General features: G+C 46.8%; 1 pseudogene; it reads right to left on the bottom strand.

Moving 5' to 3' along the window:
* Positions 1-781: 781 nt before the first annotated feature.
* LOC150018691 (CDK5 regulatory subunit-associated protein 2-like) lies at positions 782-25,919 on the bottom strand (annotated as a pseudogene).
* Positions 25,920-26,863: the final 944 nt, after the last annotated feature.

Genomic DNA, 26,863 nt, shown 5'->3' with positions numbered 1-26,863 from the left:
CTGTAGTTAGGGAATTGAAGTCATGTCCTTTACCAATGAAATATGAGGGGGGGAGGAGCAAGAGTTGTTATTTTTAGGAAAACTAAATTGAAAGTATGGGAAAGACTGGGGAAAGAGAAACACTTAGAAACAAGTCTTCCAAATTAGATCGTCTTGCCACGATTGTCTGTCAGTACCTGTCACAATGCCTGACACTTCATGTTCATGGCTACAGCAGCTTACATCTGCCCACGATGTGTGTGCTAAGTGCATTTCTTTATTCTTCTTTCACCCTCAAGGCAATTCTATGAAGTAGACACTATTGTTACTCCCATTTCAGATGACAAAACTGAGGCTCAGAATCTTGCTCGGGATGGAGGAGTCAGAGCAGAAACTTAAGCCCTGGATCTCTGACTCTTAACACCTGAATTCTTTTATTTGTTTATTTTTGTCAACTTAACTTTTTTTATCCTCACTCGAGTACAAGGGAGGAAGAGAGAGAGATAGAGGGAAGCATCAATCAGTTGCCTCCCTCACACACACCAGCCCGAGACTGAACCTGCAACCTAGGCATGTGCCCTGACTGGGACTCGAACCTGCTCCAGCCAACTGAGCCACACCAGCCAGAGCTAACACCTGAATTCTCAACCTTTGGTTATGTGGTCTCGTCAAGCAACAGGAAGGAATGAGTGAACACCCTCTCTGCACGGGGCTTTTCGCCCCCTTCAATCAGAACCATAACTGGCAGGCTAGGTGAAGGAAGATCAGTTTCCATCGCAACGAGAACAAGGAGGACGAAAAATTTTCTCTCTTTTTAAAAAAAGATTTTATTTATTTATTTTTAGGGAGAGAGGAAGGGAGGGAGAAAGAAAGGAAGACATACATGGATAGGTTGCCTCTCGTACGCCCCCAACCGGGGACCTGGCCTACACCCCAGGTATGTGCCCTGACTGGGAGTCGAACCAGTGACCTTTCAGTTCACAGGCCAGCACTCAATCCACTGAGACATACCAGCCAGGGGAAACATTTCCTTCTGAATGAAAAGGCTCCCCTTCTGCCTTGCATGGAGCGGTGAAGCTGGGGGGCGCGGTGGAGGTTGTGCTGAGGTGAGCAGGCTCCTGGTTGAGCGGTGGAGGGTACAGGGGCTTCTGCCCCTTTCTGTAAGGAGGAAAACCAATCCCTGGTTCCGAGCTGAGGCTTTCTGGGGCCCAGCTCCAGCCCTGCCCTGCCCTGGGAGCTCCATGTCCAACAGTAAATCTTCTACCGGTTTCCTTGTCCTCACGGAACTGTCCGTCGGAGGGAAGCAGCAGACATGACCCTGTGCAAAATGCCACGAATGCCAAGTGCCAGGGCGGCGAGGGGATAGAATGGGGATGGGAACCACACCTGAGCAGGCTCCCCTTGGCATATGGCACTTTAGCTAAGGAATTAGGGGGACAAAGCAAGGGGATGAGGCCAATGCGGGGAGGCCAGAGTGCTGCCAGGTTCCAGGACCAGAGGAGGCTGAGCCCGACAGAGCGGGCAGGGGCCTGGCAGGCTGGGGCCCGGCAGGCAAGAGCCAGGAAGAAACTCAGTGTGAAGCTCGTAAGGAAAAATCTCACTTGAGGTGTATCAGACATACCTCTTTTTCCTTTGATTTCAATGCCATGGTTAGACCCTGAATGGCTTTATCCCTCTTCGAACTATTTTTCTTTTCCGTAGCAATTTCTCTTTCCTTCTCTCTCAGGTCCTCCTGAAGTGCCTAAATTAGATTAGAAAAAGATTCACTAAAGTGATGTGTTCCAACCAAAATGCATTGTAAATATATCTTTAAGAGCACATTCAAATGCAGTTATTCTATCTTATGCCTGTCAGCCTGTGATTAATGTTTCCAAGTAGAGTCGAACGTAGCGGCATCAGCTCCAAGTCACTGTGTTACCGCTCACAGCAGCAGGACCGGGGGGAAGGAAGGGGATCAGATCAGTTAGAACGATGACAGCTATTCCTACAGGAAGGACTCCAGTGCCTTCTGGAATCTGAATGCAGTCACATCGGTGTCTTTGAAACCACACCAGGTTATTTGGGGGAAACAACAGATCATTAATTTCATTCCTTAATGCTACGAAAGCGAGCAGAGAACTTAGTTTGATGGAGACAGAACATATACATTTATCGTCTGAGTTCATTTCTAAAGATAATCACTGCTGCCTCCCTCCCAGGCTGTCGTGAGGATCAAATGAGATCACGGACGTGCAAGTACTTTCTAAGCTGGCAGGTGCTCTACAAGAGCCAGCTGCCGTGACTAAGGGACTGCGGAGCAATGGCTTTGGAATCAGACTGCAAGTCTGAATCCCTGCTGTACCTCCGCCAAGCTACGTGACCTTGGATGAGGGACCTCACTGCTCTGAGCCTCACGGGCCACATCTGCAAGATGGGAAGGCCTGCCTCACGGAGTTATTACAAAGGCTGAGAAACCTTTTCCATAGGGCCTAAAGCTCGACTGGCAGACAGTAGCATTCGATGAGTGACAGCTAATGCCACACAGAATTACCTGCTGCACTCAGAATAAAGCAAGAGCCAAGGATAAATCTTCAACACATTTTTAAGAATTGTATCAACATACCTGGATCCTCTCTTCAAAGCGATTTCTCTCCGTCTGGCGCTCCATTTGTGCAGCCTATGAAAACGCATTAATTGGTGCCCAGAAGGGACCCACAATCCACAGCTTCCCCAGAACCCTAAGAATGAGCACCTCCTTTACTTGTTGTTCCCCTTGCTGTGGAACTCAGGAAAGCAAGTGCCCACTCCTGTCCCACCCAAGTGAAGAAAAATGTGAAGATGAGCAACCCACACAGAGTAAACCAAGGAGCCACTGGACAATGAAAAGGGACAAGGCCGAGGAAGTGAGACAGACGGTTCTGAGGAGCAAGAGACAACGGCTGAGGACAGCCAGCATCTAACTGGTGAGGCCACAGAATTCACTGCTGTGTGCGGGACAGAGGAGGCCCTGCTCCGTAAAGAAGCTGAGACCTTCCATGAGCACCCAGAGTGTCTCCTAAGGAGAACATACCGCACACAGCAGCCACCCAGGCTCCAGCAAGAACGGGACGGTGTGGACTAGGCCTACCTGCACGTCCAGGTCCTGCCCACCCTCTTCCAAAAGCTGGCCGAGGAGGGCACCCAGTGTGGGGAGGGGTCCAGGGAGGCTTTCGGGTCAGTACCAGTAACCCACCTCTTGGAGCCTAGGAAAATATAGCAACTGCTCTGAGCCAAGGCGAGGGGCCGTGATCCCCGCCTCACCCGCGGCCAGGATTAAATGAGGCGGCGCACTGAATCCCTCCGCGGGCTGCCGCCCAAACCAGTGAGTGCCCTGCCCCGCTGCCTCTGAAGTCTCAGACCAGAGATGGCCTTCAGCCTGCCTCTAGCCAGGTAAGTACCATAACGTCATTCCAAGAAAACCCAAAGGATGAAAATAAAGTCTCTGGGCAGCAACAAATTAACACACAGTGCAACAGGCGCGCAGGCATGGACTGTTTCCTTAACCCCCTCCATGAACACAAGGCTGGAAGGGGAAGCATGTGCCGGCGCCTCCGGCAGAGGGAGGCTCTGCTCACTCCTCCGCTGATGGGGGGTGACACTGAGAAGCGAACTGTGGGTGAGCCGTGGGGACTGAAGGGGCATCCCATCTCCCGGAGTCTGGCCTGCTCAGTAAAGTCCCCGCTCCGTGTCCTCCCGCCTCACCTCACTGTCTCTCTCCTTTTCCTCCCTCCGAGCAGCAGAAAGTCCTTGGCGCTCTCCGATGACACGTTCTCATCAGGAGACACCATCTGAGATTTCTCCTCTTGAAGGCACTCAATTAAAGCCTCTTTGCTCTTCAAAGACAGCTTCAAGTCCTCAATCGGTCTAAAAGAGAACAAAATTTAAATTCTAGGCCGTTCTCTTAGCTCAGTGGAGCAGGAGGAGGTAGGAAATGGGGCCATGCATCTTCAAAGTAGACACATCCAATGACTGAACACGAATGAAATCACATTTTGCAAGTCGGAGATTAAGGACCAGAATTCACGTGACCTTAACTGTCCCCTTACCCCCAGCCTCCCAGGCACCAGACTAGGGGTCTGACTGAGTCACAGCCCTGCTCAGACACCCAACAGCCCCACCACCGAGAGCGGTGGATTACTACTTCTTTGGCCAAGAAATCTCCTCTCCTATAAAAATCTGGCACTGAAAGCTAAATAAACATGACCAATAAAGCAGACTATTCTGGTAAATGCAAAAAAAAAAGGACGTCTCTCCAAGGCATCTCAGGTCAAAGGTTAAAATGCACTGTCTTCCGAGATAAAGACCAAACTCCTCCGCAAGGGGGCCCGGCCGAGCTTTCAGGGCCTAGGACAGAAGCCGGGCTGTGCTGCGCCCCCAGACCTTCGCGCACACGCCTCCCTGCACCCCACTCCCACCTCCACCTGATAAACGCCCATAGTCCTGCCAGGCTCAGCTCGGCATTATTCTCCTAGGGGGGCCTTTGCCAACCGACACCCCCGGCGGCCCCTCAGGTAGAGCCGAACACGTCCTTCTCGAGGCCACCAAATTACCTCTATCACCTGTTCTCTGACAACAGCCGCATTATATCGGCTCTCTGAGCCTGCATTTCCTCAGCTATAAAATGGGGATAACTTGCTTATGTGGAATGGAGATAAGCTATTTAAAACGAACCTCCACCGCTCCAGGCATATGGCAGAACTCAACAAATGACAGTTGCTATAATTATTACTTTTCCTTTTAGCACGCGATGATGAGCATTTTGTCGAAGGACCCTACGAAGAGTGTCTCTAGCTGAGCCTAAAAAGCAACGCACTGGGGCGGAAAGAGGACCGGCTCCCAGGGTGAAGGTGAGGAGGGGGCTAAGGGCAGTCAGAGCCCCCGGCGGCGCACTGGAAGGGGACGCATGTGCCGGCGCCCCCTGCAGAGGGAGGCTCTGCTCACTCCTCTGCTGACCGGGGGGGGGGGGGGGGGGGGGGGGGGGGGGGACGACGACACTGAGAAGCAGACTGTGGGTGAGCCGTGGGGACTGAATCTCCCAGAGTCCGGTCTGCTCGTTAAAGTGCCCCTCCGTGTCCTGTCACCTCACCTCAGTGCATTGGCTGAACATTTGTACCTCCCCAAAAGTGATGGCATTATGGGGGTGGGGGGAGGCTTTGGGAGATGAGGTCATGTGGGTGGAACTCCCATGAATGGGACTGGTATCTTATCAGTGAAGCTCCAGAGATCCCTTGCCCCTTCGCCAGTGGGGACACAATGAGAAAAAGGACCTGAGAGGGGGCCCTCGCCTGACCATGCTGGCACCCTGAACTTGGACTTCCAGCATTCAAAACTGTAAGAAATAAATTTCTGTTGTTTATAAGCGACCCAGAGTGGGGTATTTTGCTATGGCACCAAATGGATTAAGACAACCGGACATGGAGGGAACTGGCAGCACCAGTACAAGGCTCCCAAAACCAGGAAGAGGAGTAAGAGTGCCCTCTAGGGGCTCGGCTCTGAAATCATCACATAATCAACGGGAGAGACAGAAAGTCACCCAACTGTACACTAAAATGGGTGTTGTGTCATGTGCAACTCACACCTTGATAACACTGATTTCTTAGTTACCTTAAAGCAAGTTCTAGCCGGGGACGGACATGAGAGGGGCCGGGGCCACCTCAGGGGGCAGCAGCGCTCGGGCAGGACCATGGCCCCATCCTCCAGCACCTTCCTGGTTTCCAAGAGCATCCAGAAACCCAGGCTCTTACATAAAATTAAGACTTTTAAAAATATTAGCGACTAGTTAAAACTTCAAAAGAAAAAGGAAATCAGATAAAACATATCTGCTGGCCAGACTTGACCTGCAGGGCTCCTCACTGTCAGCTGCCTGGAAGATACAGACTAGCTTTGAAGTCCAATCGAAGGACAACAAGTAGCTAACACATGTACCTTCGAAAAGGGTGGTGAGGGCGCAAAACATCCTTGTGAGGGCGCTGCCCCAAGCCCCGTCAAACTGTGTGGCAGATCTGACGTCACCAGGGCCTGACCGGGGACCCTGTTCCAGTTCTGTGCTGAGCCCTCACCTTCTGTCACTGGCTCAGCTTCCTAAACAGGCCTGCCTTCAGGGAGGAAGCACACAACACCCTCAGCGAGCAGAGCCCCAGAGGGCTCCCTGCTGCCTGAGTCTCTGGGACGTGGCTGGGGCGCACCTACCCCTGCGTCAGACGCATTCGCAGTTCTGACAAGTCAGGCTTCTAAGCGCCTACCCAGCTAGACCTGCGGGAGACCCCAGGAAGACGAAGCCTTTAGCAAGGCCCTGACCAGACAACCCACGTCCACGGACACCCCACCACTTGGACCAGTGATTACTCAATAAGCATTAAGCCTTCCCAAGCTCCCTTTCCCCAAAAGACAAGAATCCAAGTTTCTGCACTTTCCTCTGGAATTACCTAGAAACTGAGCCAGGCTCCACACCACTGCTCATGCCGTTCCCTCGGGGAGGCAAGGCTTCCCCCGCAACCCCATCACGCCTCCTCCCATGAGCCTTCCCTGCGCCACGCCCAAGCAGAGCTGGGCACTCCCTCACTTAGGTCTCAGCACAGAACCCTGTTTGTACCTCTGTCCCCTCTCACACGCGGGGACTCCATAGAAGGAAGACAGTGCTCCTCTCTGCATTGCCCACACCCAACGCAGCCTTGCTCAGTAGCTGGTTCTTGAATGGATCCTTAAATCCTCTAATTCAGGCCTTAATCCATATGCCCAAGTATGTTCTGGACTCCCCTCTTGGATGCCCACAGTCCCTCAATCCAACATGTCCCAGCTGAAAGCTCATCTTCCCAGCCCCTCTGCCCCCAAACATCTTTCTCCCTCTCCCCCCCAAAATTCAGCAAACCGCACTACCATCCCACTATTGCTCACCTGGGTGAGGGGCTATCTCTGCAGCCTTTTCCCTCAGTCTCAAATCCAATCAGCCACCAAGCCCTTCGCGCCAACATGTGATTCTACCTTCTAAAATACATCTCTCTCTTATCCCCTAGTTCTGTCACCTTAATCCTGTCATCATCAAGATTAAGGGAAAAAGAGAAATCAAAATAGTCTTTCCCTTTTCCCTTTGGCTACCAGGAAGCTTACAGCCAAAGCCAAATGCTATACTCAGTATCTGAGTGGAAAATCCCAGCATGAATTTCTATCTACTACCTCTCTCTCTCGGTCCTCAGAATCCTAGTGTCCTTACTGTGGGAACAAGGAGGAAAGGAAGGGGACAGGGAAGAGACAATTCTTCCCCCATGCTGCCAGACAAATGACTGTCAGGTATCGGAGGGACAGAGCCAGACCTGTCTTTCTCTTCCAGGCCCAGAGCCATGTCCATGGTCCCCTCGTGCATCTTCTTCATTTCCAAAAGCTTGTTTTCCAAGCTTAACCGCAGAGCCTTCTCCGTTTCTGTCCCTGCAAAGGCCTTTTCCAGTTCTGCTTGGGCGGCTTTCACATCCTAGAGTTAAATTAAATGCATGTGAGGCAATTTTTCAATACAATTGGGAACACTTTGAAAGGAAATTGGATTAAAATATAAATATTTATGACTTTTTCTCCGGCACATTTCCCCTCCCTGAATTGTACTATACATACATGGGGAGAATCAGTAATAAATACATTTGCCAGCCATCCTTCCTTCTTGTATCCTGAAGAGTAATAGGCATTTCCTATGGAAAAGACTCAACTCTACGAGAACTGTTTTGGTTTTGAAAAATCAGATCAATATTTACAGCTCAATGAGAACAAGGAGAAATGCGCCTCTCAATACCTAAACATATGTAAATCTCAAAGAGTCACCATAATCTCCACACGAATTCATCCCACACCCCACCGCCCCCACTAGCTTTTTTTTAAGATAATGACTACACAATTCTAAAGTACATTTTCTGTATCACCAAAGAGATTTAGGTGGTGAAAAACTCTAGGTTCTTCCGGGGCGCTCACAGAAACCAGCAAGGAAGTTATCTAAATCACGCAGCCAGGGTCTGTGTTAGGGATAAGGGACCTGGGGCTCATGAAAGTAACCTGGGACTACTCAAGCCAACCGCCTCGAATCACATCACAAACACAGAAGTCAAATCATACTGGGTACAAAGCCCAGCTCCCACTTACTTGCTGTGTGACCTTTGGGTAGTCACTTAACCTCCCTGAGCCCCATCTTTCCAATCTACACAACAGGGATAACAACCATTTACCAGAGACTTGTTGTGAGACCTGACAAATGCCTGCTGTATCACAGGGAACTCAGAAAAATGTGGCTTCTTCCCCCCAATCCTTCCCCTCTAGGACCTCCCCCAACACTGTCTCCCAAGAGACTTGTCTGTCAATCATAGTGGTAGCTGGGAAAAATCATGTCCCAATCTTCTGAGACCAAGCAACAAAACCTCTGACTTACTGAGAGCCTACTCGACACCGGGCTTTACAAGAAGCTCTGTTTGTAAATACCCTTGATTCTCACTCAACCCTAACAACTGGCAGACTACCGCAGTTCAGAGTGCAGGCTCTGCAGCCAGACCACCAGCCATTTACTTCCTGTGTCCCCTTAAGCAAGTGACTCAGCCACTCTGTGCGAGGGTCACGTTTTCCTTTTGGTTGTTAAAAGATGACAAAAGCACTTACCTTCTAGGTCTGTTGAGGGGATCACCTAAATCAACGTATGCAAAACGCTGAGAAGGATGCCTCACATACGGTAAGCCCCTGAGAAACCGGTAGTAGCACCGCTGTTATTACAATTACTACAGCAAAGCAGGTAGCACTAGCCTCATTTTACAGAGTAAGAGGCAGGGACTCAGGGAAGGGAACTGCTTTATCTAGGGTGACAAAGCTAGTAAGTGACAGAGCAGGGATTCAACCTAGTACTGCCCATTGTGCGGGCACCTTAAGACAGTGGGAAGCACTTACTGAGAAAAATAAGATGAATGAGCAAGATTAGGTTAAGCGTCTTAAAAGGCTCACAATTATCTTAACTAAAAGTCAGAACCTGGACTCAGAGACCCTTCTTGGACTCTCAGAGGTCCCGGCTCTACCACTCATGACCATGACTCGTTTCCCACCCTCTCTGGGCCCATTTCCTCGTCTATCCGATCAACCTAATATCTACACACCCCCATGAAGCTGACAGAAGGGCTCCAGTGAACATCGTAACTGGAGAAGGACACTGTAAGCTTCAAAATACAGTACAAATATACCCACTCTTTGAATTCAGACGTGCTTTTTGGTGCTATTTCTCCTCATGTCTGCTTAGAAGAATCAGGGTCGCAGATAGAGAAAGCAAGATGAAACAACAGACTCCAAAGATCAAGACATAAGTAACTAATTTATGCAACCTTTTTAACATATTGAACCAGGATTTTCTAACCAAGAAACATCCTGACTCCCATCAGTCATAGGAAGCACCTGAGAATCAGGAAGATGAGGAGCTATACACAGTGCCCCCCGGAAAAGAGGCACTCAATCAACACTGGTGGGACGCTGGGCTGGTGGCATGGAGGCTGGGCGCTGAGGACGCTGGGATGGTGGCAAGGAGGCTGGACGCTGGGGACGCTGGGATGGTGGCATGGAGGCTGGACGCTGGGGACGCTGGGATGGTGGCAAGGAGGCTGGACGCTGGGGACGGGCGGCATGGACACATAATGTCCATGATGGGTGAGTCACTCCCCCTCTCTGGGCCTCGGTGTCCTCTTCAGGGAAAGAAAGGCACTAAACCAGCTAACAAGAGGAGTGGTACAGCGGGAACACGGGGTTTTAGATCAGTCACCCATTTCTATGCAAGATTAAGCTTGGATTGGTTAGCATTTCTCTCCGCACCTCAGTGTCCTCGCCTGTAGGAAAGAGACAATAACGGCCAATTTGCAGGATGTAAGGGTATAAATGCTGTATGTCAAGCACCCAGAATGGGCTGGAACCACGGAGATGCTCAACGAGGATGGCTGTCATGTCTTCAGAAACTCTTGACAGTTTATGAGGAAAAGAACAGAATTCTGCCCACTCCGTTATTAACCCACTGGAAGGAACACGTTCTCCTCGGGGTTTCCAGACTTGCCTCTTCTAAAAGGAATATTCTTTTGGTCAGGAGATCTTCAACCTGCTTCACCTTCTTCTGAGCATCCTCTTTCACCCGCCGAACTTCAGAGCCGCCCCCCTTGGCGAGGCTCTCAGCTGCTTTGCTGCAAAAAGAGGCAAATGAGGGTGACCATCAGGTGGTGACTGCATTCACCCTAAGAAACAAGGAATATTCCTACAGACCTGTTATATTAATTAGTATCTGTAACTCAAAAAACACTGATAATATAATATATAAATGTATCGAATCAACATGTTGTACACCTTAAACTTACACAATGTTATACGTGAATGATGTATCAATAAAAATACATATTATTTAGCCCTGGCTGGGTAGATCAATTTGTTGGAGCATCATCGCTATACACCAGGACTGTGGGGTCAATCTCTGTTCCAAAGGCATATACAAGAAGCAACCGATGAGCCCTGGCCGGTACGGCTCAGCTGGCTGGAGCATTGTCCCATGGCCGAAAGGTTGTGGGTTTGATTCCCAGTCAGGGCACATAGCTAGGTTGTGGGTTCGATCGTCGGTCAGGGCGCATATGGGAGGCAACCGATCAATGTTTTTCTCACATCGACATCTCTCCCCGCACACCCCACCCCTGCCCTTCCTCTCTCTCTAAACTCAATAAACATATCTTCGAGTGAGGATTAAGGAAAAATGTTTAAAAAAATACATACTATTTAAAATAAAGTAAGAATCACCTATAATCTCAGGATAGCTACGCTAACATTTTAGTATACAGCCTTTGAGGCGTTTTCTACAAAAACAGAATCATAGAGTATACGTCTGTGATCTGACTTTATTGCTGAACACAGTATAAACATCCTTTTGTGTCAATAAATATACATTAATATTTAGAGGCTGCAAATTAATTTGCTGTATAAAATGTACTACATTAAATCGACTCCTATTTTTAAAACATTTAGATTGCTTCTGACTTTACACATTCCTCTGATGATAGTGATGAAGCTCTGGGAATAGTGGTCAGCAGTAAGTGTTCCACAACTGTCAGTTTTATTGTTTATTACTATAAGCAACGTTATGCTGAAAGCATCCCCGTGGGTATACTATCCAGTGCTTTCCTTAGGGTCAATCCTAGAAAGAGAATTACTGGTTCAAAGTGTAAACACTCTTAAGATTTTTTTGACAATTATTGCCAAATTTCCCACCAGGAAACTTCCAATAAAGTACACCTCCACCGGGGGTAGGAACGGCAGAGAGCTGGTCTGACAAACCAAAGTACAGGGAAAAGAATGAAACAAAACTGAATCTGAGGAGTCATGGGACTGCATGCCTCGTCTTCTGCCGGCTGGAGGGGAAGCATTTTAGCTACAGTCCGCCTAGGTGGGCACCAGCTGGCACTGAGGGCGAGAGGAGAGGAGAGGGGCGAGCAGCCCACACCCCGTGCTACAGAAACATAAAATGCAGAGTCCTGCTGCTGTGGCACCATGGAGCACGCCCCCCGCCTCACAAGCCGCGGGGGGAGGGCACACCCACATCAGACGCAGGACCAAACCACTGACGCCTTCCACTCTGGTCCTCCCCAGAAGAAGAACAGGGTCGGATATGCATTTGTGAGACGTACCCAGAGCAGGTCTCATCGGTTTCTGAAATGACTGCGGGTTTCCTAAAGGCAGAATAATATAAAGGAAATGGCTCCACCTAAAGCTGGTTTCTCAGAGAAACTGCAACAGAACACATCTATTCACCAGCAGCCTCCCAAGCCCTACTTGAGGGGTGTGTAAGACTTTCCCAACCAAGATATGTGATCGGACACGCACATGTACAGGCCATGTGAATTTGGGACTGAGAACAAGAGACAGTCAAGAGGGCCATCCTTGCTGCCCAAGCCTCAAACATGAATTGCCTGCAAATAAAGACTTTATTCTTCTCGTGTCTCCTTTCACCATGAGCCTTCCGAAGGCCCCAGGGCCGTGACATCACTGTAATGGGATTCAATGTGAACAGCTGGAAAGAAAGAACATAGGCTCTGAAGCTGAACAGATCCGCTTCCAAATTCTCACTGTTTTGTCCTCAGTGTGACTCCGGGTGAATTACCTCTGAGACCTCAGTTTCCTCTTGGGAAAAATGAGGCGGTGACCTCTTGGAATGAACATGCTAAGACACGTGGTGGTCACAGCACAGGGCTCCTTCCTCTCCGATCCGAGTGCTGCACGGCAGCCTGTTGCCGCCAAGGCCGGCGCAGTGCCTGCCCCGCTGAGATGCCTGGAGCGGCCTCCTTCTGCCCCCGGCTGGTGTCTGCGCTGAGAAAGGGTCATCCGCTGGCCAGAACTGAGGCCACCACGGCCACTTCCTGAGTAATGCCATGAAACGTCCTGAGCCCACTCCCTCAGCTCATTTCCTGACCAATACTGTCTGGAGTTCACAGATTCCCGATCATTTCTGTCACTTCGCAAGAGGGCATGCTATATGGCTGCAAGAATGCTGGACTGGACGCTTTTCCTTCCTGAGCTTTGGATCCAGAATTTTCCAGTCTTGAGCTTCCTCAAACCACCACAAAGGTTTTAGCCCCAGGGTTTTCTAGAGCCTCCTCTAGAAAAGGCTCACTCCCTCAATTAACCCACCCCACGCCCCACCCCAGCCAGCGAGGGCAAATACACCAGCCCCTCCTGTCCGCCCAGATCAGACCTTGGTGTTTTACAGTCAGCCTCCTGTACTTTGTCAAGCGGCCGACTACAATTTTTAACAAGTACTGGCATTATTCAGTTTGCTCGCATTTTAGTTATACCAATAAAATATACTCCCAATAATAAATGTTCCAACTTTTCATTTATCATCTTTGTATGTTACAGTTACTGTAGCAATAAAATTTACACTCAGCAGTACAGTGCAATTTTCCTCTACTAATGGAATTATTATTTTTGTTTGTGTTTTAAAGCTACAGAAATAAAATTTACTCCCAACAATATGTCTGCTTTTGTTTTTAATGTCCCCTTATGGTAACTGACAAATAGAACAATGGACTGTCAACGAGCATATAGGTTTACTTCACAGCAAGGCAGAGTGGGCTCCTGAACCAGACCAGCTCCAGATCTGTTACCAGCCTGAACGAGTTCCCCGCTCCTCTGAGCCTCAGTTTCCTCGTCACTTAAATGGGAATTGTGGCTGCCTCAAATAACTGCTGTAAAAGCAAATGCGATATAGCATGTCGAGTGCCAGGGACAGGCTTAGAGGCTAAGACGCTTCTCCAAAAATGTAAGTACCCTCATAGGACAGGGCTCCTTCCTCTCTGATCCGAGTGCTGCATGCCAGCCTGTTGTTCCCAAGGAGACAGACAGCAAGACCTAAGGAGAGGAAAGGCTGAGAGAAACTGGTCTCATCCAGCTTTCCACCCAATGCAAAAATGAACCTTCTGTAAACACCCCTCTCGCTGCTCTTCCTAACCATCAACATTTCCTCTTGATTCTTTCCATTCTAATTATAGTTCTTCAGGGAAAAGCCGACCACCGAAAACAGAAACAACCACAGAACTCAAAAAGGAAGTGGAGGGCATTAACAAAAAGATACTTTTCCATCAACAGGTACGCACCACACACACACCGCGAGGTGCCGAGCAGTGAGAGGTAAAGGGAACGGCACGCTGAGCAGGTCAGCGGAAGACGGCGTGCATGTCCTACGGCAGGTCACCCACACAAGGGCTCTGTGGAGCAGGAACAGCTGAGCAGCTCTAGGGCTCGGAGGCCACAGTCCTGCCTATTGCTAGAGCCAGCCCAGAGCCCCTGCCCTTTCCACCGGCCCTGAACCCCACTAAGGAAGAGGCCCTTGGCTGAGATGTACGGTCACTCTGAAGAAATGAGAAACACGCATGGAAGTAAAAAAAGAAGATGAAACCTCGTGCTGGACCAGAAGTCACAAACTTGAGCTCTTATCCCAGCTATGATCTTTCTGGCTGAGCGGTTCTAGTCACGGCCCTTCCCTTCTCCAAACAGAAATTCCCTCCTCTCTCAAATGAGGTCTGCCTCAAGGTCTGAAGACCCCTCGAGATAATGATGGACTGCAAAAAGATGCTAAGTGTTTTATGAACTGGAGAGCGCTGTGCACAAACGGGACCGTCATTACATGCCAGAGAAGCTGGTGAAAGTGGGCTGAGGCAGCCACGTGTGGCCCCGCAGGAGGCCTTCTGCAGGGTGGACAACAGGGCCTGCGGGGGGGCGCGCTGTCAGGGCCAAGGCAGAGCGTTTCAGTGTCTGTGAGCTGTGTTTGCGGTAGAAAGTCGGCGGAGAGAAAGCTGGGGCAGCTAAGTCACTGTGAGCATTCTTAAACACAGCTCAGGACCTTGACCCCCAACCTACCCTTGACAGCTCCCTGCCCATCCATCACTTAGCGCTGTTGATCCCGCTTCCTCGGTGTCTTTCCAATCCACCTATCCATCTCTTGTCACTCATCCGTCACCGACTACTGCGCTAGCCTCCTAACTGGTCCCCCTGCTTCTACGCCTGCTCCCTCTACAAAACATGTCCCATTCAGCGTCGACTGACCTTTTAGAAAACAAAACTGATTGTGTCAGTTCCTTAAAACCCGTGACTACTTTCTCTCTGATCTCGGGATAAAGACCAAAATCTCTGATGAGGCCTCCAGACCCTGCAAGGCAAGGCCCCCTGGACTTCTCCCCTGCCCTCAGTCCCGCACGCTCCTCTCCCCTTCAACACTTCTCTCCGCCCTTTCACTGCTTGGTCCCTCCCGACCCCCCAGATCTCACCTCCGATGCTACGTCCTCAGGCCATTCCCTGCTGGGGACCCACATTACACACCCATTCCCACGGCTCCCTGTTTCTCTCACCGCTCTCCTCCCAACTTCACTGATATACACATTCTTGAAGCGCTTCATCCTCATCGCTCCCACTGGAACGCAAGCCCCACGTGCCTGCTTGGCTCAGCACTGCATCCCCAGGAGCAGGGTCCGGTGCAGCACAGAACAGTGGTTTAATAAGTATTTTCTCAATAAACTGACCAGCAAGATCAGACCAAAAGGGTCTTGAACACTAGTTGCGGCGGTTCAGAGAATCTATGCAGACAAACATGTGCACAGGCCCCCAAAGCACCCAGCCCCGTGTGCTGTCCTGCGTGCACAGAGCCTTGGTGAGTCTGGGTTTCCCTGTGCGCACGCCTGACTGAAAGCGGTCCGGGTCCAGATCTGCAGCAGGCAGGGCGCCGAGCATGAGCGGGACCGAGCGCGACCACTGACTGCCGGGGCTTGGTAAAGGAGGTCTGACTCCTCGCCCAGGGAATGATGAATGATGTGCTTCTGAAAAAGGAAAAGGAAACTACAGCAACAAGAACAAAAACGTGTCTTCCCCGTTTATTCACTCATTCATTCACTCACTCAGAACATGCCACGCGTGCCAGGTCAAGCGAGGCCTGGGAACCTGCCGTCCGCTCAAGGCTACAGCAGTCGGCCTTCCGGCTGCCGGCCCTGTGGCAGTAAAAGGAGCCACATGGCCCGGCCCAGAGTGCAGCTGCGCCCTAAGCGGAAGACTCCGCGCTCCCGGCTCCACGTCCCGCAGGAACTCTGCTGCCGTGACAGACGAAGCATTTCCACATAAGCTTTCAGCTGGATCCTTGGCGAGTCCACCCTGGGCAGTTTTCTGCCACGCTCACCAACTGAAACTCAGCACACTTGGTACCCCACTGTCCCCACAAACTATCACTGCACCTCCATTACACTTGGCTCCTAGGATGAGTTGTCACCAGTCTCTGATCAGCTCTTAAAGTAAGGAAATATCTGTTTTCAAAAATCCTCCATGTGTAGCATGAGTAATTACATAATAAATGTTTATGAATGAACGAATGAACGAGCAATTGAGTCATAGGTTATATTCTCTGAACTGTGCTTGTTGTTCAATAAATACTTAATTAATTAAAATAATAGTCTTCAAATGTTCTTTAAGCAAAACAGAGAGAAAAACAAGCTACTCTGACTGAAGCCCCATCCTCTGCCTCACCTGCCGCAGGAGTCCCTCAGGTCCCCTTTATGCCCCCAGGACTTCTACAGCGGTGAGTGAGCTAATGATATACTTAAAAAATATGAACGGATCTCACTAATGTATCGCTGAGGAAAGGGACCAGACCCAAAAGCATAGTGTAGGATTCCATTTCTACCACGGGCAGAACTAAGCAATGGCGATACTGCTAGTTAGCAAAGTGGCCGTCTTTGTGGGAGGAGGGTAAGTTCTGGGAGCACAAAGGGGACTTCCTGGGGGCTGGTGATGTGCTGGTTCCTGGTCGGGATGGTGGTCCCATGGGTGTCTCTGCTGAGAGAAAATTCATCCTGCTGTACGTGTAAGAGCTGTTCATTTTCCTATAAACTTTAAAAGTTGGTTGAAAAATAATGATATATAAACAAAGCCTCCTTGGGGTCCCCCGAGCCCAGCTGGGGAACAAGAGGCTTAGGAAGCACGAGGCTCTGTTTCACTGACCCACGCAGCCGCCACAGGGGGGCCCTGGGCGACCCCCGAGCATGTGACAGGATGACGGGTACTCACGAGGCTTTGATGAGCAGCCGCGCTCTCTCCTGGAGCTCACGCTTCAGACTTTCCACTTCCACCTTGAGCTCGATATTCTTCCAGACGAGGTTAGGGAAGAAAAGAAACAGTGTAAAACTACAGGCCATACTGTGCCTACAGTGGGGAAACCATCTTCAGAGTGGACTGATCACACCACGCTTGTAATAGGCAGCCGTCAGACTCCAAACCTCATTAGCCTCAGGGCACAGGGAAAAGGGAATTTCCAAACCCTGGTGGTCTCAAAAGAAAGCCCCAGATTTCACAAGACTTGGAACAATTATGTAAATTTTGTAAGCTTCGAACAGCCAGAGCATTCAAACACCAAGGCATAAATGTCATATGAGAAAGGCCGATTTAAAAATTGTTTGCCCTCCACCAAGCAAATTTACAAGCAATTCTGCAGTTTGCTTTTACCAGTCCAAGGCAATTAACTTCTGGTTGTTTACCATCATACGTGTGCTGGTTGTGGCAGTGGAAACGCTTTACAGCTTCAAAAAAGAAAACATGTGGGTGCATAACTGGAGGCCTCGTCACTGCCTGCCTCATTTCAGTGGGAGATTCCAGGGTTCTCACCAAAGAGCCGCAGCTGCACGGACAAGCTGGCTATTAGGGACACCGCTGCGTTCTCCAACCAAATGCCTTCCTTGTAACTGACCAGAAGGAAGGGAGTCGCACGTGGCCTGGGGCTCACGATTCACATGCGAATCCAAAGACAAGAGTCTTCAGCAAGCGGCTCCCAACGTGAGACAGTGGGCCGGTGGCTGGCTTCTCAAACCAGTCCATAAATGTAGCCCAGACAGTGTTAGATGAATTCACGGAGTGGAAACGGGTCTGGTTGAAAAGTTTTCAGAGAACTGCTCTAATTCCAGGTTCTCTTTGAAATCTTGCTCCTGTTTTAATAATTCATGCCAAGTTTACATTCTACTCCATAATACATGAATATCGTTTTAAATCAAAATAACATTTCCAGTAAAATTTACAGTCTCGGAGGATATGCCTCCCTCCTTTCAGCCAAGCAGCTCTGGGGGATCCCCAGGCTGAGAAGTCAGCCAGAAAGGAAAGGTCATGGGCTTCGGACCAGGAGGACATGGGTTCAAATCCTGCCTCCACTCTTCACGAAATGGAAACCATAGTAAATCAGTAGACGCTCATTTATTCATTCCCTCTCTTCACAGACATTTACCGTCCCTGTGACGTGCCAAGCACTGGGCTGAGCACCGAGGACACAGGTAAACAAGGCAGACACAGGCTCTGCCTTCAAGCGAACACTGAACAGAAAACTGGAAGTGTAGGCCTGTAACTGTCCTCAGAAGCACAAGTGCAGGAGGTGAGAAAGCGACGTTTCTCCTTGCAGATCCCCCAAGTGGCAAAAGAAAATCATAAAGTCCACCCAACGGGGGGGATTTCAGGACTAAGTGAACTAATGAACATGTTATTGTCTTCAACGTCAAACAACAGGAACTAAAGAAGTCACTTATGCGGCAGGACTTTTTCCTAGAAGGAAATGATCTTTGCATAAAGGACACCGAGTGACAGTGCACCATGCCTTCAATGGCGGTTTTGTGAAAATGACAGGAACAGCGTTCGAACTGTGGATTCCTTTCCAGCTCTCACAAGAGCAAAGAGCTACGTAGGAGCTGATTTCAGAGATTCTGAGTGCTCTGCTTTCTGAGGCACCAGCTGGCACTCCAGCCGAGCAAATTTAGTAGAACAGAGAGCTAACATGTCCGCTAGACTATTCTTCGCAAGCCCAACACCTCAAGTTATAAACTTAAATATATGACAATCATAATTTCTTAACCAAAAATCAAAACACCTTATTAGCATAAAATAGAATATCGGTACTAAAAAAATAAATAAATAAAGACGCTTTAACCCACTACTAAGGAAAGATATCCAAGATATTATTAAGGAAAACTGCAAGTTACAGAACAGAACATACTTCCATTGATATAAAAAGGGGGCTTATACACATATATATTCACATACACACTTGCCTGCATATGCATAAAACTTCTCTGCCTGAGGAACCAGTAATCTGGTTAGACCTAAGGGACTAGGAGACAAAAGTGTTTTCAGTGTACACCTTTTACGCTTTTTGAACTCTGAATCATGTGTAGCTATATAAAAACTTAAACTGAAATAAAAGTGCGACGAAGTCGGGTCAGCTAATCAGACAACGGAAAAGAGTAGCTGAAACAGCGTGGTACAATGAGACAGGCAGGCCTGGGCTCCAACGCACCTCACACAGTGGCTAGGACATCAAGCAAGTTACTGATGCCCCCTGAGCTTCAGGCTCCTCTCCTGCAAGTGAGCTCATCGCTGCTGCAAAGGGCCATCTTGAAAAGTAAAATAAGGCGCTGATGTGCAAAGGCCCAGGACAGCGCCTGACACAAAGAAGGCAATTCACATGCTCTGGTTTCCTATCACTTAGAAGTGCTGAGATAGATGATAACTATACTTACAAATAAAATGTTTTAGGCTGTTGTTTTTTCTTTTATCACCACTTCCTTCCAGAAAAGGGGATGTCCTCATTGTCTTCCCACCCCCACAACAAAGAAAAAAAATTGTGTCTTGCGGGACAAGGGAGCTTTTCAACTCTTGAAAAGGCTCAAAGTACAGTACAGAACAATCTCTCTTCAAGACAAGTCCATTTAAGTTCATTCACTGAAACTCAAGCAGAGTTCTTTTTCCTCCTTCAAAAGTTTCCACTGGTGCAAACTTCAGACGAGAAAACAATGGACTAATTCCCAGGCCAAGGGCTAATCTACTGGAGCAAGCCAAGAAATAGGTGCTGAAATATTGTTTGTACTCATGTCTTTTCAAGAAAGCCAAGTTCTTTTTCAAGTTTCAGAACCAAGGTTTGTTTTCAGGCAGAAGCCTCCAGGCCAAGACTTTCAGCTGGAAACAAACCTTTTTCCTGACAGTTATAAGCAAGTATATAAAACCCACGGAAGAACCACAGCACAGGAACACGGACAGTCCTAACTTTGGGCTGCCCGCGGAAGCCTCAATCGGACAATGGTAACTGTCCAGCACTGACTGCGTGCTGGGACTTTTCATCTGTCATCTCATTTTAATCCACACTAATGACCCTATGACGGAGGGATTATTATCACTGCCCTCTGGAGCAAGCCCAGCTGAGCTGAAGTGACTTGCCTACAGTTACACAAATTAGTGGGTAACAATAAGTTTCAATTCCAAAGACATTCTTCCATTTCACTGTCTTTGTCTAAATATGGATAAGTTTAAAAAGCCTACTGAAATATAGCAAATCAGAAGTCCAATTTTAAGAAGAGAAAAAGGATCCCTTAAAATTAATCTTGTATCTCTTTACTTAATACTAAGGTCATCTTATTGTCTTTATACTCCCCATAATCAATGCAAATTAAATGAAAGCAGCTCTATCTATCCATGCTCACTCTGAGAGCAAATATTAATCACGTTTCTGCTTGGAGCACCATGAGAAAAGACATCAGGGATGGCAGCAAGAAGGGGGGCCACTTACAGTTTTATAGATGTGCTCCGTGGGGCCATCGAGTTCCTGTTGCATTCTTTCCTCAAGGAAACAGATGCGAAGCTTTAGGTTAAAGTCTTCTTTCTTCAATTCAGTGATTTGCTGGAAAATAAGCACAGGTGGTTATCAAAAAAGAGTAAAAATCTAAGGGATGTTACGTACATTAATTCTCATAGCTTCCAGGGCTACAAATGGATTCAAATGTTAAACACTAGAGAGAGCTTGCCTGTGCGACAATTGTGCCAGCCCAGAATTAAGTGGTTCCCTCTAAACAAATTTAGGACCATGTGAGCATCAGAATGAATAATGACCAAGAGAAGGAAGAATTCAAGACTTCACATTGATAATAAGGAAAGAAAGAAAGTAAAAAGAGAAAGGAACCCCTTCTTTACAAAAGAAACCCAGTTAATAAACACAGAAGAATGACAGGAACAGGAAGCCACCATCACACAACCACTACAGGAACGACTGCCTCGGGGAGGACTCATCAACGCTAAAAGAATCAGATGGAAGATCCCTGGACAACATGATATTCACACAATCTCAAGACATCACCCCAGAGGTGGTTTATTAATAACAAAAGGAAAAGGTATATTGAAAAGTCAGAAACCTAGCAGGCATCACATTAATCAAGAACACACACAGTTAGTTGTCCGTTGGTACTCACATGGGATGGGTTCCAGGAACCCCCAAGGAAACCAAAATCAGTAGATGCTCTAGCCCCTTACATAAAATGGTGTAGTATTTGACTATATTCTATACTTTCGAAAATATTTTCTAAGGAAATACATCCATGGTTGGTCAAATCCAGATGCTAAAGATGTAAATAGAGAGGGTTGACTGTATTTAATATCGCCCTGGTGGGACAAAGTGGCATCTTGTGCCTCCTGAAATAACTCACTGCAAGTAAACAATTTCACTTAAAATACTTCTGCCCACAACCTTTAACCTGAACCTAATCCAAAGTTGCCAATCAGACACATCCAAATAAAAGGACTTTCTGCAAAATAACAGACCTGTACTCTTCAAAAATCTTAATGACAATCTGAAGTCAAAACTGACTGAGGAATTATTCTAAATAAATGGAAGTACTTGAGGGATGACAACTAAGTGCAATGAAATCATACAGTGCATCTTGAATATTTTTTTAAAAAGCTATGTGGGAATTAACTGGGGAAATCTGAATAACAACTTTATATTAGACAATAGTATTATGATTCTGTAGCAGAATATCCTAAGTGAGAGCTACATGGTGCAGTACTTACGGGTGCTGTCAAAATGTCTGCAACTAACTCTCTAATGAGTGAGGAGGAAGGAGTCTACCAAAAAACTATTAGAACTAATAAATGAAATCAGTAAATTTGCAGGATACAAAATTAATATTCAGAAATCTGTTGTGTTTCTATACACAAATAATAAACTATCGGAAAAAGACATGAGGAAAACAACACCATTTACAATTGCATCAAAAAGAGTAAAATACTTAGGAATAAATTCAGGCAAGGAGGCAAAAGACTTGTACTCTGAAAGCTGAGCAAAACACAAATAAATGGAAGGCTATACCATGCTCATGGATTTGGAAGAATTAATGTCCTATAAAGGTCCACACCAAAAGCAATCTACAGATTTAATGCAATCCCTATCAAAATACCCATGGCGTTTTTCACAGAACTAGAACAAAGAACCTAAAATTTATATGGAACCACAAAAGACCCTGAATAATCAAAACAATCTTGAGAAAGGAGAACGAAGTTGGAGGTATCATCCTCCCTGATTTCAAATTATACTATAAAGTTATAGTAATCAAAACTGTCTGGTACCAGCACAAAAGCAGACACACAGATCAAAGGAACAGAACAGAGAGCCCAGAAATAAACCCACGCTTATATGGTCAATTTATCTATGACAAAGGAGGCAAGGTAAAATTATACAACTTTTAGAAGAATACATAGGGGGAAACCTTTGGAACCTAGGGCTCAGCAGAGTTTTTAAATGTAACACTGAAGGCACCATCCATTAAAAAAAATTTTTTTAACAATAAATTGGGCTTCAACAAAATTTAAAACTTTAGCTCTCAAAAACAGTGTTAAGAGAATAAAAAAGCAAACTACACACTAGGAGAAACATTTGCAAATCACATACCCAATACAGAAACTGTAGCTGGAACACATAAATAACTCTCAAAATGTAAGAAAATAACAAAACTAAAAAAATAAAATAAAAAAGCAAGATTTTAAAAGAAACTTCACAGTAGAAGATACACAGGATAAATAAGCACAAGAAAAGATTTTCAACACCTTTAGCCATTAGGAAAATGCAAATTAAAACCATTTATGCACCTCCTAGAATAGCTTAACAAATTTTAAATTGATAATACCAAGTGCTAATGAGAATGTGAAGCAAATGGCATTATCACACTCTGCTGCTGGTGAGAATGCAACATGGCACCACCACTCTGGATAACAGTTTGACAGTTTCTTACCCAAAACACTACACTTACCATATGACTTAGCAATTCCACTCCTAGGTAATTACCCTAAAGAAATGAAAACCCATGTTCACACAAAAGCCTGTATGTGAGTGCTTACTGCAGCTTCCCTTAACGATTACCAAAATATGAAAAGAACCCAAGTGCCCTTCAAAGGATGAAAGAATAAACAGTGTTCATCCATATGATGGAATAATACTCAGCTACTGCGATACACACAACATGAATTTATTTCAAAGACATTACACTGAGGAACAGAAGCTAGCCTCAAAAGACTACATACTCTATGATTCCATTTATGGGACATCTGGAAAAAGGAAAATCACAGGGACGAAGGACAGAGCATAGCTACCAGATGTCTGGGGTAAAGAGAGGGTTTGACCACAAAGACACAACACATGGGGGCATTCTGGCAGTATGGAGCTGTTCTATAATCTGATTGTGATGTTGGTCATAACCTAGAACAGTATAGACATATTTAAAAAATTATAACTACATATACATGTATATACGTATGTTTATATACATGTGTGTGTAAATATATATATCTTGATTATGACAGGTCACAAGAGAGTATACATTTGCCAAAACTCACCCAACACTTAAAATTGGTAAATTTCACTTTATGTAAATTATATCTCAATAAAGTTGAATTTAAAATAACTAAAATGAAATACAGTAAAATATTAATAGCTGCATTTGAATACTAGTACATCCCGACACATATATACCCACTGGGTTTTTTTCAGCATTTAAAAAAATAATGGGTAATAGCATATAGTACTCTATTTAATAAGCATACTTTTATGACTGGATAAAAGAACATGATAAGCAGATATTACATTATGTTTTCAAACTGTCTGCCCTTGGCCCTCTTGTTAACAATTTTGTGACTAACAAGAACAGCACAAGAAACAATTGGGAGGTTCACTAAAGCCTCCTTTTGAATGTTTTAAGGAAACAGCACATAAAACATTCATTCAAACAAAAAAACGTCTGCCCTGCCAGCTGCAGCCTATAAAGAGGAACCTTATTCTGTTACTCAGCTACCAATAAAATATTTATGGAGCTTGCTTAAAATGCCCACGCTATACACACTGCTAAAATTCTTCACAACACTTGAAAGAATATTTGTCCTATTTATAGGTAAAGACATTTTCTTTAAAAATAAGAGAAAGGTAATAAGCCCTCAGAAGGTCACTGAGAATGCCAGACAGGCCCAAAAGCAACACAGACCCATCTTCCCAACAACGCCGGTCTAGGTCTCTGCTTACTACCACTTCCCTCATCGAGTTCTCTCTGAAAGCCCCAACGGGCTGGACTGGCAGCCCTTCTAAATGTTTCCATACCACGTCCACTTTCTTCATCCTGGCCGTTAACACACGGCATTGTACCAGCCGGGGATGGCCTTGCTACCCAAACCATCTCTAAGACATCGGGAACCATATCTTCTTGTGCATTCTAGTCTAACACGTAAGGGACAGTTACTAAATACCCAACAGCTGGACGGGTGAACAAATCCATGTAAGAATTTCCCAAAGGCCATACGATGCAAGGAGGCATCAGTCAGACAGATCCGGTTCTTATCACACCACTGTTGTTGCTCCCCCGCCCCTGGACTAGAACTCCCCGCCACGGCCACAGAGCGCGGCACGTCATCAGGCTCCCACCCGCCTCTCGGTCTCATCCTCGACATCCTCTCCCTTGCTCACAAGGTTGCAGCCTCACTGGCCTCCTTGCTGGTCCTCAGATGGGCCCAGCCCCTATCTGTCTGCATCGCCTTTCCTGCAGCACTTGCCAGGGTGGCTCGGTCTCCTCCTTTCCATCTCAACTCAAACATCACCGACTCAAAGAGGCCCTTGCCAACTATCGAACCTAAAGTGGCCCCCATCTCTACCACCTCCACCGAGTCACGCTCTAACACGTAACTCTTATTGTCTTGCTAGAACTTTCCACGATCTGGATTCACCTTATTCACTGACATGTTCATTATTTATTATGTTTATTATATGAAAATAATCCACTTTTTGATGGCATGGGCCTTACCAACTCATGGCCCTGATGTTTTAGCACAGTACCTAGAACATAGTGTTAATCAACATTTGTTAAATGAATGAACAAGTTAATAAATAAATATAGTCCAGACTACCTTACTAGCTGTATGACTTTAGTCAAGTTCATTTTCCCGTATGCGTGTTCCTGTATCTATAAAAATAGGATTATAATAACTATTTCAGAGAGCTATTATAAGGATTAGAATAAATTAATCTGAATGTTTAGTACTGTGCCTAGCACAGCATAAGAACTTAAAACATAATCATATCCTTCTCATTTGAATTTCTCCCTTTAAGAGAATAAGCTCAAAAAAATTTTTAAACTTGAGCTGGAAAAACTGAAAACAGTAGGAACAAATATCTCAAAATGGAGAACCCACCAAACAGGACTCAGAAACCTAATGCTCAAAAGTAAGCCCCTGGCTGCTGTGGCTCAGTGGATTAAGCATCGGCCTGCGAGCCAAGTGTTGCTGGTTCGATTCCCAGTCAGGGCACATGACTAGGTTGCACATCAGGTCCCCAGTTGGGGGCGCGAGTGAGAGGCAACCACACAGTGACGTTTCTCTCCCTTTCTCCTTTCCCCTCTCTCTAAAAATAAAATAAACAAACAAATTATTAAAAAAAAAAAAAAAGCAAGCCAGTGCAAGGGCTGCACTTGGCACATCCCAGCCTTCGGAACCCAAGTGTTACTGTGGAACTGCAACCCCCCGCAAAGGGAACCATCCATGCTCAGGTCCTGTTTTAGCCAAAAAGGGAAGAAAAATAAAAATCAACATGAAAAAAAAATCCAGGCAACTCCAACCAGGCCCACCTTAACTAAGCAAGGCACCTCAGTCTGGTGAGCGGTTCCAAAGGCTTGCAAGAGCCCGGGCCTCCAACGCTGAGGCTCACCCGCCACATGACCTTCTGCTTCAAGGCAGCAAGGGCTAGCAGCAAGGCCCTGGGGCCAGCAGGAGGGACCGAACTCCCAATGCTGCCACCGGTGAGCCGTGTGACCTTGGGAAAATTATTTCACATCTCTGTTGGCTCCGCTATAAAGTGCGGATAAAGATCCACTACCTCCCAGGGGCGTGGTGACGAGCAAAGGCGCGAAAGCACTGGCGGAGCCCGGCATCAGCGGGCAGGGAGCAAAGGCCGGCTTTCAAAAGGAACTCATGTCCCCCGCAGCCCTCTGGAGGCAGATCTTCGGGTCACCGCCCATTTTTCATCCTCTCTGAAAACCCCAAAACCGTTAGACAGCTCACCTGAACATCGCAAAACCCATGAACGCTTGCTGCCCAGAGTCCACCTCAGGCAAACAGCGCCGCACGTACGGTGACTCTGCCAGCAGCAGCTGAGTAGGGTCAGTAAAACGAGGAGGACGCTTGGGAGTTCATTTCTGATTCCAATACTGCCTCCGGTGTCCCCAAGTCATCAAGAAAACTGTTCCTAGGCAAACGTCTATTTATTAACAACCAGTACTGTAGCAGTAAGAGAATTTTAAAGCTGAACCCCAAACAATATTTGGAATATAATGAAATCAACTTATGAAATCAACTCTTGTTATATTCTTTGCAGCTTTCACTCATATACATTTTTTTTATAAAAGTATAAAATAAGTGAATTTGGATATTCCATTGCTTTCCCCTGGTATCTTAAATTGTTGTTGCAGAATTACACATAATTATCACTTAAAATGACTGCCCTCAACTCTATCAAACTGACTCACTATCAATTACCTCACATTTCCCTACTGAGCATCTATGCAGCCAATGTGACCCAGTGGAAAGTGTTCGGGCTTTGTAATAAAAAAGGCCAGGCTTGAATTTTGCCTCCTTTGAGTTTCTCAATCACAACAAGCTCATGGGAAAGTCACTTAATCTCTTCAATCTCAGCTTCCTCATCTGTGAAATACCTTCATCACAAGCTTACTGGAAGACTGCAAAGAGCCTTCGCTAGGAGGCTCAGTTGGTTGGAGAACTGTCCCACACGTCAAAAGGTTGCAGATTCAATTCCTGATCAGGGCACATGCCTAGGCTGCAGGTTCGACCCCCGGTCGGGGCACATACGGGAGGCTAACACTTGATGTCTCTCTTTCCTTCTCCCCAAACCCCACCTCTCTCTCTCTATTTTTTTTTTTTTAATCAATAACCATATACTTGAGTGAGAATTTTTTTTTAAAAAGAAGCCAAAGAAATAACAAACATAAAATATAATTCCTTTGTTCCC

This window comes from Furipterus horrens, unplaced genomic scaffold (assembly GCF_987537825.1).
Source record: "Furipterus horrens unplaced genomic scaffold, mFurHor1.1.pri manual_scaffold_2, whole genome shotgun sequence".
NCBI lineage: Eukaryota > Metazoa > Chordata > Mammalia > Chiroptera > Furipteridae > Furipterus > Furipterus horrens.
The sequence above is the reverse complement of the archived record's forward strand: the minus strand, read 5'-3'. Positions and strand labels throughout refer to the sequence as shown.